Source organism: Melozone crissalis, unplaced genomic scaffold, assembly GCF_028551555.1.
Source record: "Melozone crissalis strain CALT ecotype California unplaced genomic scaffold, PUWL_Pcris_2 ptg000659l_1, whole genome shotgun sequence".
In the NCBI taxonomy this organism is placed as follows: Eukaryota; Metazoa; Chordata; class Aves; order Passeriformes; family Passerellidae; genus Melozone; species Melozone crissalis.
In genome coordinates, this window is record NW_026536330.1 from 16,472 (window position 1) to 22,241 (window position 5,770).

The following is a 5,770-nucleotide window of genomic DNA, read 5'->3' on the forward strand; positions in this document are numbered from 1 at the left end:
AGGTCTTCTTCTGCACCATGTCCTGATCATCTGGAGGACATCAAAGTCATCCTAAATCCATCCAAATCCACCCCAAAACCATCCTGAGACCCCTCTGTGGAACTCAGGACACCCCAAAAAAGGTTCAGGGTTTTTTTTGGGGGGGTTTTTGGGGTTTTTTGCGGGTTTTTTGGGTTTTTTTGGGGATGGTTGAGAAGTTTTTTTGGGAGGTTTTTTGGATTTTTGGAGGTTTTTTGGTGGATTTTGGTTTTTTTTTTGGGATGGTTGAGAAGATTTTTGGGGTTTTTTTGGGTGTGTTTGGAGGTTTTGGATTTTTTGGGGGAGGGTTAAGAAGATTTTTGGGGTTTTCTTGGGGTTTTTTTGGGGGGTTTTGGGGTTTTTTGGGGGGGGTTGAGAAGTTTTTTTGGGGTTTTTTGGGGGTGATCTGGGAATTTTTTTAGGAAATATTTTGAATTTTTTAGGGGGTGATCCAGCATTTTTGGGGGTTTTTTGAGGGGTGAATCTGTAAATTTTGGGAGGAAATATTTTGATTTTTTGGGTTTTTTTTTTGGAGGGAGGATCCATTAATTTTTTTAGGGAATATTTTGATTTTTTTGGGGGGTGATCCAGCATTTTTGGGGATTTTTTGAGGGGTGAACCTGTCAATTTTTTGGAGGAATACTTTGATTTTTTGGGGGGTATTCAAATGCTTTTTGGTATTTTTTTAATGGGAGAATCTGGGAATTTTTGGGGGACTATTTTGATTTTTTGGGGTTTTTTTTGGGGGGAATAATCTGTAAATTTTTTGGGGAATATTTTGATTTTTTTGGGGTTGTTTTGGAGGAGTGAATCTGGGAATTTTTAGGGAATATTTTGATTTTTTGGGTTTTTTTTGGGGGAATAATCTGTAAATTTTTTGGGGAATATTTTGATTTTTTTGGGGTTTTTAGTTTTTGATTTTTGGGGAGGGGTCTCCACTCACCAGCCAAGGCCTTGATCCGGGAGCACTCGAAGATTTTGGGGTCCCCCCAGGCCCGGGGGTCCGGGGGGGGGTCCCAGGGGCCGTTGTTGTTGTTGGGGGGAGGGGCGGCCTCCACATTGTCCAGCTCGGCCGCCATTGGGGGGTGGTCCCCAAAATTGGGGGGGTCCCCAAAATTGGGAAGGGTCCCCAAAACTGGGGAGGGATCCCCGAAATTGGGGGGGGGTCCCCGAAACTGGTGGGGGGGTCCCCAAAACTGGGGAGGGGTCCCCGAAACTGGAGGGGGTCCCCAAAACTGGGGAGGGGTCCCCGAAATTGGGGAGGGGTCCCACGGTGAGATCAGGGGGGGCCTGGAAGAGATTTGGGGGGGGGGTTCAGGGTTTTGAGCCCTGAGGTGGATTGGGGGGGGCTGAGACCCCCAAAATTCAATGAGACCCCTCCCCAAAATTCAGAAATCCCAAAATTCCCCCCAAGACCCCCAAAATTCAATCCTGAGACCCCAAAATCCATCGACACCCCCGTCCCGAAACCCCCCAAAATTCAATGAGACCCCTCCAAGGACCCCCAAAATCCCCCCCAAGACCCCCAAAATTCAATCCTGAGACCCCAAAATTCAATGAGACCCCTCCCCAAAATTCTCTGAGACCCCAAAATCCATTCAAGACCCCCCTGAGACCCCCCAAAATTCAATGGGATCCCTCCCCAATATTCAATGAGACCCCAAAATCCATTCAGGACCCCCCAGAGACCCCCAAAATCCCCCTCAAGAGACCCCCAAAATTCAATGGGACCCCCAAAACCCCTCCTGAGACCCCCAAAATTCAATGGGACCCCAAAATCCATTCAAGACCCCCCCTGAGACCCCCCAAAATTCAATGGGACCCCTCCCCAAAACTCTCAGAGACCCCAAAATCCATTCAGGACCCCCTGGGACCCCCAAAATCCCCCCAAGACCCCCCCAAAATGCCCTCAAAACCCCAAGACCCCCCAAAATCCCCCCAGGACCCCCCAAAATCCCCCAAATTCCCCCAAATCCCTTCATAGCCCCCCCCTAAAAACCCTCAAGGCCCTCGGAGCCCCCCAAAAAACCCAAGAGCCCCAAACCCACCCCCGAGACATCCAAAATCCCCCCAAAATCCCCCCAAATCCCCCGAATTACCCCAAAATTTCCCCCAAAGCTCTTAAAATTCACCCCAAATTCAATAAAATTCCCCCAAAACCCCTAAAATTCCCCATAAATTTCCCAAAATCTGCCCTAAAATTCCCTAAAATTCTCCCTAAATTTCCCGAAATCCCTCCTAAAATTCCCATAAAATTACCCCAAATTTTCCCAAAATCCGCCCTAAAATCCCCCAAAATTACCCCGAAAATTGCCCCAAAATTTGCCCCCAAATCTCCCCTAAAATCCCCTAAAATTCCCCCCAAATTTCCCAAAATTTCCCCTAAAATCCCCCCTAAAATCCCGTAAAATTACCAAAAATTCCCCAAATCCCCCCTAAATCCCCTCAAATTACCCCGAATTTACCCAAAATTCCCCCAAAATCCCCCCTAATATTCCCCTAAAATCCACAAAATTCCCCCAAAATTCTCCTAAAATCCCTCCTAAATCCCCTAAAACCCCCCCAAATTTCCCTAACATCCCCTAAAATTCCCCCTAAATTCCCAAAATCCCCATAAAATGCCCCAAAATTACCCCGAAAATTACCCCAAAATTCGCCCCCAAATCTCCCCTAAAATCCCCTAAAATTCCCCCCAAATTTCTCAAAATCCCCCTAAATCCCCTAAAATTCCCCTGAAATCCCCGAAAATTACCAAAAATTCCCCAAATCCCCCCTAAATCCCCTCAAATTACCCCGAATTTCACTAAAATTCTCCTAAAATCCCCAAAAAAATCCCCAAAATCCCCTCAAATCCCCCCTTGAATTCTCAAAAAATCCCAAATTTCCCCTAAAACCCTTCCTAAATCCCCTAAAATTCCCCTAAAATCCCCTAAAATTCCCAAAAATTCCCTAAATCCCTAAAATTACCCCGAATTTCCCCAAAATTCCCCTAAAATCCCCCCTAAATCCCCTAAAATTCCCAAAATCCCCCCTAAAATCCCCTAAAATTCCCCCTAAATTTCCCAAAATCCCCCCTAAAATCCCCCAGAATTACCCCGAATTTCCCCAAATTTCCCCTAAAATCCCTCCTAAATCCCCTAAAATTCCCCTAAAGTCCCTTAAAATTACCAAAAATTCCCCAAATCCCCCCTAAATCCCCTCAAATTACCCCGAATTTCGCCAAAATTCCCCTAAAATCCCCAAAAAAATCCCCCAATTCCCCCCCTCAAAATCCAAAATCCCCAAAATCCCCCCCAAATCCCCCCAAATCCCCCAAATCCCCCTCCCCCCCCAGGCCCGGCCCCTCCCTGCCATGACCTTGAGTTACCCCTCCCATCCCCCACCCCCTCCCCCATCCCCCACCCCTCCCCCCCCTCCCCAAATCCCCCCCAAATAATTCCCCAAAATCCCCCCCGGGCCCCTCCCCCACCCCCAGCCCGCATCCCCATCACCTGCCGGGGTCGCGGGGGATTCTGGGAATTCCGGGAATGCTGGGAACGCTGCGGGGATGGGGGAGGGGTCTGGGGTGGGGGAGGGGTTTGGGGGGGGGGGTCCCCGATTTTTGGGGGGTTGGGGATGGGGGGTGTGGGGGAGGGGTCGCTGCCGCCGCCGCCGCCGCCGCTCCCGCCCGGAGCGCGCGAGGCCGCCCGAGCCCCTCCCCCACCCCACCGCGCCCCTCCCCCCCCGCCGCGCCCCGGCACCGGGACACGCCCCCTCCCCCCCCCCAAAATTCCCCCAAAAATTCACAAAAATCCCCCCCAAAAATTCCCCAAAAATTATCAAAAATTCCCCAAAAATTATCAAAAATTCCCCCCAAAAATTAACACAAATTCCCCCAAAAATTCCCACATTTCGCAAAAAAATCCCCCAAAAATTCCAAAAAAATCCCAAAAAATACCCCAAAATTCCCCAAAAAAATCACCAAAAAATCTCAGACTAATCCCAGTACCCTCATTAACCCACTCTCCTCATTATCCCAGTTATCCCAGTTTCCCCATTATCCCAGTTTCCAACCGATTCTCCCACTTCCCCATTATCCCAGTTTTCCCAGTTTCCCCATAATCCCAGTTATTGCAGTTCCCCCCACTGTCCCAGTTATCCCAGTTCTCCCCATTATGCCCCTCTCCCACTTATTCCAGTTCCCCATTACCGCATTCTCCTCATTATCCCAGTTTTCCTATTATTCCGGTTTCCCCATAATCCCAGTTATCCCACTTCCCCCATTATCCCAGTATCCTCATTAACCCCCTCTTCTCATTATCCCAGTTATCCCAGTTCCCCCATTACCCCAGTTCCCCCCCATTATCCCACTTCCCCATAATCCCAGTTATCCCAGTTATCCCAGTTCCACACTCTCCCAGTTATCCCAGTTCCCCCCATTATCCCAGTTCCCCCCATTATCCCAGTTCTCCCCTTATCCCAGTTATCCCAGTTCTCCACAATGCCTGACAGACTGGGATCCCATGGACTGGGATAAACTGGACTGGGATTATATGGAACTGGGATCCTATGGTCTGGGATTATATGGAACTGGGATCCCATGGACTGGGATAAACTGGACTGGGATTATATGGAACTGGGATCCCATGGACTGGGATAAACTGGTCTGGGATTATATGGAACTGGGATCCCATGGACTGGGATAAACTGGACTGGGATTATATGGAACTGGGATCCCATGGACTGGGATAAACTGGTCTGGGATTATATGGAACTGGGATCCCATGGACTGGGATAAACTGGACTGGGATTATATGGAACTGGGATCCCATGGACTGGGATAAACTGGTCTGGGATTATATGGAACTGGGATCCCATGGACTGGGATAAACTGGTCTGGGATTATATGGAACTGGGATCCTATGGTCTGGGATTATATGGGACTGGGATCCCATGGACTGGGATAAACTGGACTGGGATTATATGGAACTGGGATCCCATGGACTGGGATAAACTGGTCTGGGATTACATGGAAGTGGGATCATATGGACTGGGATAAACTGGACTGGGATTATATGGAATTAGGATCATATGGACTGGGATAAACTGGACTGGGATTATATGGAATTGGGATCATATGGACTGGGATGCTATGGACTGGTATAAACTGGACCGGGATAGCCTGGACTGGCGTCCTATGGAAAGGGATGAACTGGACTGGGATAAACTGGAATGGGACCAAACAGGGACTGGGAGTGTATAAACTGGAACCCCGTGAACTGGGATCCTACGGAATGGGATCGTACAGACTGGGATAACCTGGACTGGGATCCTACAGACTGGGATAACCTGGATTGGGATCCTACAGACTGGCCCCATATGGATCCGGGCCACACACACTGGGATAAACTGGTTTGAGATTCTATGGACGGGGATCCCATCAAACTGGGACCAGGACTGGAAAAACAGGCACGGCATGGAGGAGGAGGGATAACGGAGACCGAGAAGGGTTGGAAAAAAGAGGAGGAGGAGGGGTTAGGGAGGAACAGGAGGAGAAGAAGGGATAAAAGGGGAGCGATAAAGAAGGAGAAGGAGGGAGGGTCAGGGAGGAGGAGGAGAAGAAGGGAGGGAAAGGGAGGGGGAAAAGAGGAGAATGAGGTGGGGAAAGAGAGGAGGGGGAGGAGGCATGGAGGAGGAGGGATGGAAGAGGAGAGGGATGTGCGGTAAGGGAAAAGGAGGAGGAGAGGCGATGGAAGAGGAGGAGCGGGAGGAA